Source organism: Mandrillus leucophaeus, unplaced genomic scaffold (genome assembly GCF_000951045.1).
Source record: "Mandrillus leucophaeus isolate KB7577 unplaced genomic scaffold, Mleu.le_1.0 Scaffold1, whole genome shotgun sequence".
Classification (NCBI taxonomy): domain Eukaryota; kingdom Metazoa; phylum Chordata; class Mammalia; order Primates; family Cercopithecidae; genus Mandrillus; species Mandrillus leucophaeus.
The window spans coordinates 9,992,776-10,009,277 of NW_012098097.1; the positions used below are offsets into that span (position 1 = coordinate 9,992,776).

General features: G+C 51.9%; 1 protein-coding gene across 1 annotated transcript in view; it reads right to left on the reverse strand.

The window, feature by feature from the left end:
• MXRA7 (matrix-remodelling associated 7) overlaps positions 1 to 15,566 on the reverse strand; it is a 29,840-nt gene extending 14,274 nt beyond the window's left edge. The window contains exon 1 of the transcript XR_001006652.1: positions 15,467 to 15,566. The gene's annotated coding sequence lies outside the window, so the exon portion shown is untranslated. The remainder of the gene's footprint in view (positions 1 to 15,466) is intronic.
• Positions 15,567 to 16,502: the final 936 nt, after the last annotated feature.

The window sequence follows — 16,502 nt, forward strand, 5'->3', positions numbered from 1 at the left end:
ATTTCTTATAGTGACACCTAATAAAAAAAAGTTTGAAAACACTGCTGAATTGGCCATTTATTTTGTTTTTTGTCTGTGTAGGAATCCCCTATTCTTTTGGAAGTTGTCCCTTGAATCCTGTGGCCCCAGCCGGGGCAGTCAAACCCTCCCCCTTCCATCTACTTATCTGGATGGGCAAGGGCATAGGCCCAGGAGCCCAATTTCTGCTTGGGGGACAAGGACCCTCTGGGCCCAGAGCAGTGAGCGGCCTAGAGTGGGCCCGGGTGGAGAGGCTCATTGGAGAGGCCCCTTCCCACCGTGTGCTTGTCCTGAGGCCGTTCCATCCTGCCTAAGAGCCGCTCCATTCCAACTCCCACAGTCCCTGGACCACTGTGTCCACCATTCACTGACACCTCTCCTGTCCACCACTCACCATATTCACCCTTTGCAGGCCAAGAACATCTCAAATTTGCCTGCATCAAATTTCAGCTCCACCGAGGTCAAGGGTTGGATAGCCATGGAACGTTTTTTTTGTTGTTGTTGTTGAGACGGAGTCTTGCTTTGTCGCCCAGCCTGGAGTGCAGTGGCCGGATCTCAGTTCACTGCAAGCTCCGCCTCCCGGGTTCACGCCATTCTCCTGCCTCAGCCTCCCGAGTAGCTGGGACTACAGGCGCCCGCCACCTCGCCCGGCTAGGTTTTTGTATTTTTTAGTAGAGACGGGGTTTCACCGTGTTAGCCAGGATGGTCTCGATCTCCTGACCTTGTGATCCGCCCGTCTCCGCCTCCCAAAGTGCTGGGATTACAGGCTTGAGCCACCGCGCCCGGCCCCATGGAATGTTTTTTTTAAGAGTGGTTATCAAACTGCACCCCATGGAGGTACCCCAGAGCCTCACACCTGGGCTTCTACTGGAAATAACATTCTTTTACCTGGGTAACTTGTTAGGCTTTTAGAGAATATACTAATAATAACTGAACGAATTCCAATTATTATTATTGTTATTACTGAGACCGGGTCTTACTGTCACCCAGGCTGGGGTTACAGTGATGCCATCTCGGCTCACTGCATCCTTGACCTTCCAGGCTCCGTCAATCCTCCTACCACAGCTTTCCTAGTACCCGGGACTACAGACACAGGCCACGAGGCTTGGCTAATTTGTTTATTTTTGGTATAGATGAAGTTTTGCCATGTTGCCCAGGCTGGTCTTGAACTCCTGGGCCCAAGGGATCTGCCTGCCTCAGCCTCCATGCTCTCGGCTGTGTTTTACTTTTTAAAGAAATAATGGGGGCCAGGCACGGTGGCTCATGCCTGTAATCCCAGCACTTTGGGAGGCTGAGGTGGGTGGATTGCCTGAGGTCAGGAGTTCGAGACCAGCCTGGCCAACGAAGTGAAACCCTGTGTCTACTAAAACATTAGCTGGGTGTGGTGGCAGGTGCCTGTAATCCCAGCTACTTGGGAAGCTGAGTCAGGAGAATCGCTTGAACCTGGGAGGCGGGGGTTGCAGTGAGCCAAGATCACGCCATTGCATTCCAGCCTGGGCGACAAGAGCGAAACTCCATCTCAAATACAAAACAAAAAAACACCAGTGTTGATTTCATTTTGCCCTGATTTTATAAAAGTGTGTACACAACAGAAAAGTGAAAGTGCTAACTCCAGTAGTAAGAAGTGCCAGTTTCAGACACAGTGCAATGGACACAAAGACACAAACCCTTCCGCAAGGGGTGGGTCTTCAGCCTCAGGTGTGTGTGCAACGGGATGGGAGGGGATAAAGCAAAACCTCATGCGAAATACCAGAGCTCCATTGTCTAAGGCTGTGCCCAACAGAGAGCTGGCACTAAGGATTTCACCTTCGTGCCTCCCTCATGGCATGTCTGTCTTTCCTTCTGCTTTGGCACATTCAAGTTTGCAGCTATGTTTTCAGGAATGTGCACGGTGGGGGCCTGGAGGAAAGGGAGCTCAGCTGTGTCTGCGGGGAGCAGGCAAGGCCTTAGAGTGGATGAGAAAGTCATACTGGGTCCAAGATGGGCTTGCCAGGCAGATGCAGAGAGAAGGGCATCTGGGCGGAGTGTACAGCCCATGTAAAGGCATGGAAGCACGGAACACCTCGGCTCTTCCAATGACTCCACAGACTTGGGTATGATTGCAGGGTGGGTGTGACATGGTCAGAAATAGTGTGCAGAGGCTAGGTGTGGTGGCTTACTGCCTGTAATCCCAGCACTTTGGGAGACTAAGGCAGGTGGATCATTTGAGGCCAGGAGTTCGAGACCAGCTTGGCCAACATGGTGAGACCCCACCCCTCCTTCTCTACTAAAAAAATACAAAAATTAGCAGGGCGTGGTAGTACATGCCTGTAATCCCAGCTACTCGGGAGGCTGAGGCAGGAGAATCTCTTTAACCCGGGAGGCAGAGGTTGCAGTAAGCCGAGATTGTGCCACTGCATTCCAGCCTGGGTGACAGAGCGTGACTCTGTCTCAAAAAGAAAAAAAGGAAGAGGTCAGGTGTGGTGGCTCTTGCCTGTAATCCTAGCACTTTGGGAGGCCGAGGTGGGTGGATCACGAGGTCAGGAGATCGAGACCATCCTGGCTAACACAGTGAAACCCTGTCTCTACTAAAAATACAAAAAGAAAGAAAGAAAGAAAAGAAACTGCGTAGAAATGCAGGGTCTGCAACCACAGAAATTGTATACAGGACACTAAAGCGTTTGGTTTCATTCTTCAGGAAGTGAGAAACCACCTGAAGCTTTCAAACAGGGACAAACAAGGCTGGGCGCGGTGGCTCACACCTGTAATGCCAGTACTTTGGGAGGCCGAGGTGGGAGGGTCGCTTGAGGCCAGGAGTTTGAGACCGACCTGGGCAATGAAGTGAGACCCCCATCTCTACAAAAAGTTAACAAATTAGCCGGGGTGGTGGCATGTGCTTGTAGCCCCAGGCACTTGGGAGGCTGAGGTGGGAGGATCGCTTGAGTCCAGGAGTTTGAGGCTGCAGTGAGCTATGATGGTGTTACCGCACTCCAACTGAGTGACAGAGGGAGACCCTGCCTCTAAAAAAATAAATAAAAATAAAAAACAGGTATCAATACAAAATTTTTTAACAAACAAAAAAATAAATAGGGACAAACAGAATGAGAGCGCACTTGGGAGACTGAGGTGGGAGGATCGCAATAGGGGCAAGAGAAGAGGCAGGAGGAACTATGAGAAGAGGGTACGGGGCTCAGGGGAGAGATGGTAAAGGCCCACACTGCGATGCTAAAGGCATCTGGTCTTCAGCTCAGCGCTGAATGAATCAGTAAAGGTGTGGCCAGCCAAAGACAATCTCTCCAGGGTCTCATGGTCTGAGTCCTTCCCACCATGAGGCAGCTGTGCCATGCTGGGCGCAACCAGGATCATTTCCTGGAGGCGGCAGGAACCCAACAGAGTATGCAGCTGATTCTTCCTGGGGTCTTAAAGGAAACGGAACAGAGCAGCTGCTCGAGCGCTGACTCAAACCTCACCCAAGGCCCTCATCACTGCGGAGTTCCTGTCCATGCCCTTGGTCCCAGGAGTGTTCAGGCTACTCGGCTCATGGGCTGAACTGTGTTCCACGCCCCAATTCATATGCTGAAGCCTTAGCCCCAACTACATCTCAGCCTGACTCCATTGGGAAACACGGCCTTTAAAGAGGTGATTAGGTTAGAATGAGGCCATTAGGGTGGGCCTCACCCAAGGACTGCTTCCTTGTAAGAGGAAACTGGAACACACACAGAGACACAAGGGTTGTGAGTGCACGGAGGAAAGACCATGTGAGGAGGCAGAGAAGGAGGCCAACTGCAAGCCAGGGAGACAGGGCTTAGGAGGACCCAAACCTGCGGACACCTTGAACTTGGCCCTCCAGTCTGCAGAACTCTGGGAAAAGTCTGTTGCTGGAGGTGCCCAGTCTGTGGCGTTTTGTTGTAGCAGCCCTGGCAAACGAATACATCATGTTTCTGACGAAAGTCAATCCATTTCATGGAAAGAGTGAACTGAGACAGGCAGCTGGTTGGTCCCCAGGGCAGGCTGGGCTGAGCCCAAGCTCCATCACTTCACTGACCAGAGCCTCAGCATTTTATGACTGAATAGAGACCACGTTTTAATGTCATGTTCTGGGATAATTTTCTAATTCAGCTTTTCCCTCCCATGGAGGAGGTGGAGGCAGGAGGGGGAAGGCAAAGGGGACGTGCCTCCTGACAGCCTCCCCAGTGCCAGGAGCCTAGGACCAGGGTGCCCCGGAGGCCAAGCTGAGGGGCCCGGCCAGGCTGCAGTGGCTGGCAGAGACAGTGAACCAAGCTCACGCCCTGCAGGCTGCACGCTGCCATTTATGGCTGCCCTGGCTGATTCAAACTGATTCAAGCGTGATGCAAAGTGCTGAAGTCGGGAGAGGGAGAGAGGGGAGGTGGGAGGCGAGAGAAGAGAGGGCTAGATAAGAGAAGGGAGGCGGGGGAGAGAGAGAAACACTAACAGAGAGACAGACAGTGATAGAGACAGGTTTCTGTCTGTGTGTCAGCTGCCCAAGGAGATGGTTCTGCTATGGGGCAGTGCAAAGAGGGTCTGTTGTGGCCCTGTGGCCACCAGAGCTGCTGCCTGCTGTGCTGCACCAATCCCACTGGCTAATCCAGAATGACTTTAGAGGACAGTGGCTCCAGGAGGCAGGCCATTCCTAACTCCCGAGAGGGCATCTGTCCCTCCCCTGCCTGCAGCAGGCAAGGACGGAAATAACAGGAAGGCGACAAAAGGCCTCCCCCACCCCAGAATGGGCCAGGCCCAGGGCTGCCTCCAGAGTGCCTGACAATGCTCTCACTCCTTCCAGAAGGACTCCATTAGCCAATTGGCTGCTCATCTTTTGCAATGGGGGTGGGGGGAGCATCAGCTGCAGGGCGAGCAGCAAAGGCCAGCTGGCATCAGCTCGGGGGGCTTGGTGGTGGGCAGGGAGGACAGGCTGGGGCACGGGTCACCACTGTTCCTCCACACCTAGAAAACAACTCAGCCATCTCCTCCTCCAAACTACAACTCCAGGCTGGGGACACGCAGGCTCCACTCTCTAAATCCGTATTTGCACCTGGATGAGACATGTCCCAGGAACTTCTGTCCAGAACCTAGAAACCCAAGTCTCAAACTGACCCCCTCACTTGTCCAGTTTTTCTTGGCAGCCACAGCATCTCTGACACCTTAACATGGCCTGGGAATGTTGATTCCAACCTGATCTCCTTCCTTTTTTTTTTCTTTCGAGATAGAGTTTCGCTCTGTTGCCCAGGCAGGGATGCAATGGTGCGATCTCTGCTCACTGCAACCTCTGCCTCCCGGGTTCAAGAGATTCTCCTGCCTTAGCCTCCCGAGTAGCTGGAATTACAGGTGCACGCCACCACCCCTAGCTAATTTTTGTATTTTTAGTAGACAGGGCTTTGCCATATTGGCCAGGCTGGTCTCAAACTCCTGACCTCAAGTGATCCGCCCGCCTCGGCCTCCCAAAGTGCTGGGATTACAGGCATGAGTCACCGTGCCCGGCACTGACTTCCCTTCTATTCTGAATTCTAGAGTCTCCCCTTCACTCCAACAGGCTTCTGGCTTCACCCCTTTATTCTCTGTTCTCCTGCTACAACTACTCGATGCCTTCATGTGGCACCTACATCTGCTCTCCTCCAATTCATCCTTTTTTGGGAGATGGTCTCATTCTGTATCCCAGGCTGGAGTGCAGTGTTTCAATCATGGCTCACTGCAGCCTCAACCTCCCTGGGCTTAAGCAATCCTCCACCATCAGCCTCCTAAGTAGCTGGGATCACAGGCGTGTGCCACAACTCCCAGCTAGTTTTCTTATTTTTTGAAGAGATTGGGTCTCACTATGTTGCTCAGGGTGGTCTCAAACTCCTGGGCTCAAGCCATTCTCCTGCCTCAACCTCCCAAAGTGCTGGGATTACAGGCATGAGCCACCACACCCAGCCCTCATCCAGCTTTAAGAATATCTTCAAATGCTAGCTTCATAATGCTTTTCCTGCTCAAAACCCATGCCACCTGCCTACATTGCCCAACCTTGTTCAATTTCAATATAATAATCTCTGTTTCTCCAAGTTCTACTTCCAGATTCTCCTGCCATCAGATTGGGTGAGGTCTCTCTCCTTGATGGCTAAGAACCGGGGGTGCCACTAGGTGGGGGTGGTGGGTTGGGACTCGGGGTGCTGTTTGCACCATGGCCTCAGGAACGTGATCTGTCGTTCCACATTCACCTCTGCACCCCTCTCCTTCCTCTGTCTGGGCAGGGGTCCCCCAAGGTCACAGGACCTGATTTGGAGGCCCCTTAACTCTACTCTAGGTTTGCAGAGACTGCTGCAAGGAGGAGCAGACAGAGTAAAAGGAGCCTAGACGGCCACCCAGAGCAGCTCTGTTTTTGCTTTATGTCCTGGGCTTCCATGTGACACTGAAGAGGCAAGAAGAGATCCAGTGTTTTATTATTATTTTTTATTTATTTACTTTTGAGACGGAGTCTCACGCCGTCACCCAGGCTGGAGTGCAGTGGCACAATCTCGGCTCACTGCAACCTCTACCTCCTGGGTTCAAGCGATTTTCCCGCCTCAGCCTCCCAAGTAGCTGATTAGTCCCAAGTAGGGATTACAGGCATGCGCCACCACACCTGGCTTTTTGCATTTTTAGTACAGACTGGGTTTTGCCATGTTGGCCAGGCTGGTCTCGAACTCCTGACTTCAGGTGATCTGCTCGCCTCAGCCTCCCAAAGTGCTGGGATTACAGGCATGAGCCACCAGACACGGCCAGGATCCAGTGTTTTAGAAAATGTTGGAAAACCACTGACCTAATGTGGCTTCCGCCTAAGGAAAAACACTTGCTGAGGGAACCTGGGATGAACTGCTGGTATCCATCTCTGTTTGAACACTTCCGGCACAGGGAACTCACTACCTTACCGAGCAGTCTTCCTCTCTGAGGCGTAACACACAGCTGGAGGGCAAGAACTGCAGGCGGCTGTGCAGAGCACTGGGCTAGAGGCCTGGGCAGGGAGAGAAGCAAGATGCCTTCCTGCTGCCCCAGGTGGGAGACAAAGAGACAGGCCCTGCCTCTAGGCAGGAGCCCACAGCGATTTCCGTTCTTTCTTTTTGTGGCATGCGGTGTATTTACTCAACAGGTGCCTACTGCGTGCGGGCCTGTTGCAGGAGCTGGGACGTGGCGGGCAAGGGCCCTGCTCTCCGGAGCAGGCGTTCACTGCGGCAGACAACGCGCACTGAAATAAAAGATGACCTCAGACCGGACGAAGGGCTACGAAGAAAGCCCAACGCGACGATGCACTGGAGAGAGAGTGGGCGGGGCGGGGGTGGTGGGGCGGGGTACTTTACATCCGCTCACTGGGGCGAGGACACGGAGAGGAGAGAGGTGAGGACTGACTGCGTGGAGGCTCAGGCAGGGAGGGGTGTGCTGGGCAGGGTCCTGACGTGGATGCAGGGCTGGCAGGTCTAAGCACCAGAAAGGAATCTGTGGCCGCAGAGGGCTGGGAGTAGAGCCCGAGTAGGCAGGGTGCTCCTGGGCCTGGGGCTGTGGGACGTTTGGAATTGCACGTGGAGGGCTGTGAGCAGGGGCTGTTGGGGGTGCTGTGCTAGGAAGGTCATGCTGGTTGTTGGGAGAGCCTGGCAGGGGTGGGGAGGATGGGAAACAGGGAGACCAGTGAGGAGGTCGCCGAACAGCCACGGAAGCAGGCGCCAGAAAGATGGGAGGAGGGAGGGCTGCTCTCGGGACACACTCTGGAGAGAGGTGACCAGAACTGCAGACAGCAGGTCTTCAGGGCGAGAGGGAGGCAGGACGACAAGGACGAGCCTGGGCCTTTGGTCTGAGCAGCTGAGCGTTGCGGGTGGATCCGGGATGAGATGAGGAATGCCGGGTGGGGGCAGCAGAAATGAGGCACTGGTCAGCGTGCTGGGCTGAGGTGCACATAGACAAGCCAGGGGCCAGGGAGCTCAGGGGAGGCGAGAGCTGGGCGTATAGATGTGGGCACCATCAGCTATTGATCAGGAGGATGGCGCGGCAGGTGTGCTCTGGAAGGCAGCAAGGCGGGCCTGGTCCAGGAGTCCTGCAGTTGATAGTATGGGCACGAGCTCTTCTAGCAGGGCAAAGAGCAGAGGGAGTGTGCTGGGGAAGCAGCTGACAAGGAGGGAGTATGTTGCGGGTGGGGGTGTCTGGGGAGAGACCGGATCACTGTTTCTGCAAGGAGCATGACCCCATCCGGGCCCCACCCCCGCCTAGGGCCGACCGCTGTGTTCCAATGTCCAGACTAAAAGCGTCGTCCTGCATTCCAACCTCACATCCCAATCAAGGGCACATTCACAAGCCCTAAACAAACTCTCTTGCTCAGATGACTGGAGCATGCCAGATTCAATCCTATCAGATTAACAGTTTTTGGCAAGTTCCTACAAAGAGGATTTAGAGGACATCAAAAGCTTCATTTAAAAAACAAAAAAGGAAAACAACAACAACAAAACACTCTTGGGGCCGGGCGCGGTGAGGACAGCTTGAGCCCAGGAGTTCAAGACCTGCCTGGGTAATATAGCGAGACCCCGTTCTCCACAAAAAGGAAAAAAAAAAAAAAAAAAAAAGACAAAACACTCTTGGCCAGCAATCTGTACTCTCCGCAACCCCTGTCAGGGAATATCAGGTCGAATTCTAGGCGCTACATTTTGGGATAGAGAAAATATATGACAGAGAAGAAAACTAAGAGATGAATAAAATCCGATGGAAGAGGGTTGGAGAAAATGGCATAATTTTATTGGGGAAAACCAGGTTGAACAATTTTGACCACGACCAGCTTTAAATATAGTAACAGAAGATAAGGGTTGGGCACAGCAGTTCACATCTGTAATCCCAGAGCCTCAGGAGGCAGAGGCAGGAGGCTGGACTGAGGCCAGGAGTTCGAGACCAGGCCTGGGCAACACAGCAAGACACCATCTCTACAAAAAGTTAAAAAATTAGCTGGGTGTGGTGGTGTGCACCTGCAGTCCCAGCTATTCAGGAGGCTGAGGCATGAGGACCCCTTGAGCCCAAGAGGTCAAGGCTGCAGTGAGCTATGATTGCGCCAATGCACCCCAGCCTGGTTCTCTAAATAAATAAAAGAAGAAGAAGGCAGGTGGTCAGTTTTTAAAATCTCTTGAGGGCCGGGTGCAGTGGCTCACGCCTGTAATCCCAGTACTTTGGGAGGCCAAGGCAAGTGCATCGCTTGAGGGCAGGAGTTTGAGGCCAGCCTGGCCTGTAACCCACGAAACCTTGTGTCTACTAAAAATACAAAAATTAGCTGGACGTGGTGGTAGGCGCCTGTAATCCCAGCTACTTGGGAGCCTGAGGCAGGAGAATCGCTGGAACCTGGGAGGGGTAGGTTGTAGTGAGCTGAGACTGCGCCACTGCACTCCAGCCAGGGTGACAGAGCGACACTCCCTCTTAAAACACACACACACACACGTATCTTGAGGAGCCCTCACCATAGGAATAACTTCATGAAAGGCTAACGGCTGACTTGACTATGGAGTAGGGTTTGCTACTCCATAGTAGATCTCCAGCAGAACCCCACAGGGCTGGTGGCATTTTCTTCTCTTAAGGTGGGAGGACGGCTTGAGCCCAGGAGGTGGAGGTTGCAGTGAGCTGAGATTGCACCACGGCACTGCAGCCTGGGTGACAGAACCAGACCTTGTTTCAAAACAGCAAGATTTATCTCAGACTCTGAGTCCTCAGCAAATAAGAATCAGGCCAGGAGAAAAGCGATTAATACCAAGGTCATCACACAAGAAGGCCCTTGCTGAGAATCTGCCAGGGTTGTCTCACCCAGACGTCAGGTTGGTCAGCGGGTTATAAATGTGTGCAAGGAGTTCTCACTTGAAAACATTAAATACACACATACACAGGCCACAAAACTGGAGCTGAAGGGTTGAGCGCAGTGGCTCGCACCTGTAATCCCAGCACTTTGGGAGGCAGCGGTTGGCAGATTGCTTGAGCTCAGCACTTTGAGACCAACCTGGGCAACATGGCAAAACCCCATCTCTACAAAAAATACAAAATTTATCCAGGTGTAGTGGTGCGTGCCTGTGGTCCCAGCTACTCGGGAGGCTGAGGTAGGAGGATGACTTGAGCCTAGCAGGCAGAGGTTGCAGTGAACTGAGACTGTGCCACTGCACTCCAGCCTGGGTGACAGAGTGAGACTCTTTTTTTTTTTTTTTTTTTTTTAAAGCCAGTTAACTTTAGCAGTAGGGGGTTGTATATCAAGTTTAGTGACACTAATGTCAACAAATTCTGATAACCCAACACCATTGGACCAGCCGAGGCCCTAGGTCAAAAAAAAAAAAAAAAACACATTGAAAAAAACAAACAGAAACATTGGAGCTGATGCCTGGAAAGTGGACAATCACTTCTGTAAGTCCTACGGCAATTCAGAGGCAACATTTGAAGATAAACAAGTTCCATAAGTCCTGCAATGGGTTTTCTCTGAGCCATTAAATCTCATGTAGCCATGTTTTAGCCAATGTAACCCTGTGTCCAGAAAACAGCCTCATAGCCGGGCGTGGTGGTGGCCACCTGTAATCCCAGCTACTCAGGAGGCTGAGGCAAGTAGGAGGATCACTTGAACCCAGCAGGCAGAGGTTGCAGTGAGCTGAGATTGCACCACTGCACTCCAGCCTGGGCAACAGAGGGAGACTCTGTCTCCAAAAAAAAAGAAAAAAAGAAAAAGAAAACAGCATTGCTTCTACCGCCCCGCAGCGAGGGACACAATGACTAGAATGACTGCTGCAGCACCCTCCAGCTTCCTTTTCAGTTTTTTCTTTTTTTTTCTTTTTTTTGAGACAGGGTCTTGCTACCCAGACTGGAGTGCAGTGGTGCTTTCACAGCTCACTGCAGCTTCTACTTCCATAACTCAAATGATCCTCCCGCCTTGGCCTCCCAAAGTGCTACTGCGCTTGGCCCTTTCCAGTCTTTTGACCAAGCAGCAAGCAGTAAGAATGCCGAAAACAGGGCTGGGCGTGATGGCTCCCGCCTGTAATCCCAGCACTTTGGGAGGCCGAAGCAGGAGGATCATTTGAGGCCAGGAGTTCAAGACCAGCCTGGCCACCATGGTAAAACCTCATCTCTACTAAAAATACAAAAATTAGCCAAACATAGTGGTGCATGCCTGTAATGCCAGCTACTCGTGAGGCTGAGGCAGGAATATTGCTGGAACCCGGGAGGTGGAGGTTGAAGTGAACTGAGATTGTGCCACTGCACTCCTTTGTGACAAGAGCAAAACTCCATTACAAAAACAAAAAAAGAATGCCGGAAAGAGCTTTGCATGAGGCCCCCTTAGAGAAGGGGCTTCTGAACCTGATCTCCTCGTCCTGTTCCATACATCTGTCCTTAACAGTGGCAAGCCCAGTGTGGCCAAATGCAGGTTGTTTCAGAAATACTCCTAACCATCAGGGATCTGGCATTTCTCCGGAAGACTGTCCACCAGAGGCCCAGGCTGGTCTCCCTCCTCCCACACTGTGGTTTGGACTGACTGGGAAAGAGCAGGGCTACAAAACAGAAACTGTTTGCATGCTCACCATTTCATTTCTAGCTCTCCAAAGCTAGGTGGCTTTTTTCTCAAGACATATTCTTTAAAAACATACTCCTTGCTAAGCAGAAAATTCTAGCTGACATGAATCTGTAACCAAGACTCTTTCTCTCTGAAAGAACAAAGTTTAGCTATTAGGAAAGCCCCTGGACTTCTTTCATATGTGGAAAAAAATTAAGTTATGCGCTCAAACAACTTTACGAAAAAATACCCACTGGAACTACTGAATATAGAAGGCCACTGACAGCCCTCCAAGGCATCTTCTATTCAGCTGCTCTATATCATTATAATTATTGTGAATGCAATATTTTACGTTCTACCTTTTTACTTATTTCATACTAATGTGCTAATGAATCCAATGTGCTAATTAATGAACATTTGGATTATTTCTAGTTTTTTTCCCCAGTAAGTCGCTGGGCCTGTTCTGGACTAAATATTTGTGTCCCCTGCAAATCCATCTGTTGAAGCCTTAACCCCCAGTGTGATGGTATTTGGAGGTGGGGGCCTTTGGGAGGTGAGATTTAGATGAGGTCACGATGGTGGCGCCCCTACGATGCTATGAGGGCTCTGATAAGAAGAGGAAGAGACATTCCTCTCTCTCTGGCATGTGAAAGTACAGCAAGAAGGTGGCTGCCTGCAAGTCAAAAAGAGAGCCCTCACCAAAACCAGAATCTGCCAATACCTCATCTTGGACTTCCCAGCCTCCAAAAGTGTAGGAAATAATGCCTGTTGTTTAAGCAACCCAGTCTGTGGTATTTTGATATATCAGCCTAAGCTTCTTAAAGACAAGGACCTAAAGTGATATAAACAACTGGCAAATATCTGCTTGGCCCTCCACTACTTGGCTTCTGAGATTTTGCTAAGAGAACAGAAAGTAGGACCACACTGCCATCACAAAGGCCCACACTGCCATCACAAACACAGGACAGATGATGGGGAAGTTCACCCGCCCTGGGTCATTCTGGGAAGGCTGGGGTCTCCGCAGCTTCCAGAGCCCACACCTATGGTGAACAGGTTGGTGAGGGCAGAGGACACAGGTGGACCTGACAGCAGGATGACTTCAGGGGACCAAGGCCAAGTCACATGGTGAAGACAGACAGATGGAGGCTGTGCTACCCACTCAGACCACCACCACCAGGGTGGCTAAAAAACCAACCCCTTTCCCAAGAAATTTCCCACTGGGCTTCTTTGTTTCAACATTCTCTTTTGAAAAATTCCAAACCTACAGAAAAGTTGAAAGAATAATACAATGAATACCATACACCCTTCACCTAGATTCACCAGTTGTTAACATTTTGCCATCTTTGCATTCTCTCTCTCTCCATACACACCCACACTGTGTGTGTGAATGTGCCTGTAACTATTTGAATCATGACATGTCATCCCAAAATGTTTCAGCGTGCATCTTCCTAAGGATAAGGACATTGTTTACACAGTCGTCTGCCGGTATTGTACACAAAATATTCAGCGTTGATTCAATAAGCTTACCTAACACACCCATTTATTTAAAAAGTGTCTCAATTATCTCCATTATGTCTTTTATAGCTCCCTACTCCCATCCGTGATCGAGAATCCAATCAAGGATCAAGATTGTATTTATGTGTCATATTGCTTTAATCTCCTAAATCCCAATTAAATCTAGAATAGTCTCTCTGTGCATGACACTGGCCCACTGCCTTGCAGGAAGTCCCTACTCTGTCTTTTTTTTTTTTTTTTTGAGACAGAGTCTCGCTCTGTCATCCAGGCTGGAGTACAATGGCACAATCTTGGCTCAACTGCAACCTCAGCCTCCTGGGTTCAAGTGATTCTCCTGCCTCAGCTTCCTGAGTAGCTGGGATTACAGGCGCCTGCCACCATGCCTGGCTAATTTCTGTATTTTTAGTAGAGACAGGGTTTTGCCATGTTGGCCAGGCTGGTCTCGAACTCCTGACCTCAGGTGATCCTCCCGCCTCAGCCTCCCAAAATGTTGGGATTACGGGCTTCAGCCATCGTGCCTGGCCTCTAGTCTGTCTTTGAGCAGAGATAGGCCCCAAGTGCCGAGATACTTGAGTCCTGGCACAGACAAGAGATTTAACTCTAGTGCTATTCAAATGACCCTTGACGCTTTGCCAATCACCACTGTTTGGGAATCCAACCATCCAGCCTTGCTCGAATCCACAACTCTATTAGGTAAGAGGCCTGGCAATCCTAAAACCCCAACCTATACAAGAGCACCAAGAAAGCCCTGAGTCCTGGCCTGAAAAGAGGCCAGCTCTTGTTCTTGACTTCGTTGGCTCATGATTCTTTGTGTGAACAGGACTTGCCTGTAATGCTTCCTCACAGCCCACCCCTCGCTAATCCTTAGGAGAGAAAGAAAAAGAGGTTCTAGCAGTATCTTTCTGCTTCTCCTCAGCCTCCCTGCCCTGGCCTGTGCTGCCCTGGGGAGGCTGCACTGATCTCATCCCCATTTCTTTGGTCCACTTTCAGGGTCTCAGCCTACAGTGGCCCCTCCCCACTACTTTGTCCTTGGCCAAAGAGGGTACCGTGCACCTAGGGGACGCTCCTGAGTGATCCCCAACAGCAGCTGAAGGCTGCTTCCCGGGGTGAGAGATCCTCTCAATAATCAGCTTTGCAGTCGGTGGCAGCAGCTGCCCCAGCCAGCCCAGGCATCCTTGGGAAGGGAGAGGACTGGATTAGAAAGGAAGCAGTTAATGGAAAATGAAGAGGGAGGGGAGAGGTGAGTTACACGCTGCTCCCCAGGGCAGTGACTTCCGAGCTAACAGCAGGTGGTGTTACCCTCCTCCCTTGCTGTTGATGGGGTTTGCTTAGGGAGGGAGGGAGGGAGGAAGAAGGAGGCTGGCAGAGGGCATCGCCCCACTTCCCAACCCCGATTTGAGTTGTCTTCCCCAGGGGGCCTTTTTCCTGATCTGTCCTCCAAGCCCCAGCAGTGTGATCATCAGAAGAAAGCACTGGAAGCTCTTGGAAATGCTGGAGTACACTTCAGGACAATTTCTTTTCCTTTCTTTTTTTTTTTTTTTTACTTGTCACTGACTTGAAGCTCATTAAGACAATTTCTAAGCAGCTTCTTAAGTAATGCCACCACTGGGAGTGGGTGGGATGACACAGTATCTGTGTCCCCGCAGCACCTGGCTTAATGTTTGCAGGCAGGAGTTTTGGGGGAGCTTTGGCCAGCTCAGGAAGGCCTGGGGACTGGAGCCCAAAGGGGAAGGACACTAACTTCAGTTGAATTCTCCTGTTGGGTGGGTTCCCTCTGGAGGGTGCTTTACCGGGAGGACAAACACAAGCCTCAAGTCATCCTCACTGGCACCTATGTTATGGGGGCTGGCTGGCATGTGAACCCCTGTACTGCCTTGTCCTTCAGAGCACCCATTCAGCCTCAGAGGACGTGCATTCGCCCAGACAGAGGAAAATTATGCGAGGGGCCCTATTTAAACACCAATGAACCTATTCCTGTAGGTATCATGTGCTGAGAGCCGAAAGCCTTGTACAAAGTTCTTTAAGCGTCGTGCCCCACAGGATTGAGATAAGACAGGGCGCTGCTAAAGGACATTCTGCACTTCAGTCCAGAGCCTGGTGTGGGTGATAAAGGGACAGCCCTGTAAGGCCAGGGCTGACTGACTGAGGGTGCATGACGGCTCCAGAACTGTCTAAAGGCCTCTCCTGCTCCCGCGAGACCTCGACGGAGGCAGGAATCCCAAATATGGGAGCAAACACAACAGGTCAGCACATGTCCGAACCACCCCCCTCCACCATCACCCCCTGAGGTCTGCAAGCCCACCTCAAGCAAGAACGGCAGGGCCTGCCCCCCGACCCCCCACCCCATTAAACGGGCTGGTTAGAATCCTCTCTAATGACACAATTAGTCACCCACTTGTCAAGCAAAGCGCCTGCTCAGATGGGGTCTGGCGCACTTACTCAGCAAAGAGAAATGCCTCTGAGCACAGCCTGGCTGCCTCCTCCTCCCCCGAAGGGCTTCTCTCCAGGGTAAACCATTGTGTCCAGCACAGGACAGAGTGGGCACGTAGGCACGCAGACAACGCGCATCCCGGCTCTCCTCCCTTCCAAGAAAAGGAGCTCAGGGGTAAGAACAAGGGATTACAATCCGACTGGAGACCATGGCGGTGGCCTGGACCAGCCAAGCGTGGTGAACTCCTGGGAACATGAGCACACAGGTTTCCAGTCTAGAGTGTAGGGACTAGGATGAGTGGATGAGGGAAATCCGATTCCTCTCCTGATATCCACAGGCAGGACAGGGTGGCCAGGGCCCGAGCTGACGGACAGCATGGTGGGAGGCTTGGGGCAGAGGCAGGGAGGGCCGCTTTGGGGTGCTCACTGGTGTTCCAGGAGGGCTTTATCCTGCATCTTCACTCCAGGCCCAGCTTACCTACAACCCGGGGGAGTGGGGGTAGGAGGGTGTTAGGAGATATGTAGCTTAAAACGACAATAAAAAGAACTGCTGGGCTCGGGTGCCTTTTCTTTCAGTCTCAGCCTGCGGGCTTCACAAAACACCACAGTACTGACTCTGAAATCTTGACTTCAAATTGACTGAAAAAGAAAAGCCAGCTTTCCTCCCTCGCCCCCCGAAAGTACTACTTTTTAAACATCAAGATAACTCTCATGGCAGGCCTTGAAATCAGCCATAGGCACGTGGATTTGGGAACCGGTGGGCGGGAGGGGTCAGAGGTGGGTGTGGAGCAAAATTCCAAGTCCCGGTCGCGAGGCCTGGGAGCCAGCAGCTGCGGAGCACGCCCTGGGCTGGGAGAGGCCGAGGTGAGGGGAGAGCAAAACACCTCCAAACAAACTCCTTCGGGGTCGCCCCTCGCCACACTTTCTGGGGGAGGGCGGCGACTTTGCGGGCCTGCGGCTTAGCATGGCGGGACCTGCATTTCCTGTGGGCCGAGGGTTCTGCGCTTCCCGGGGGCAGCCTGGGCTGGAGGCTGCGGTCCCGCTC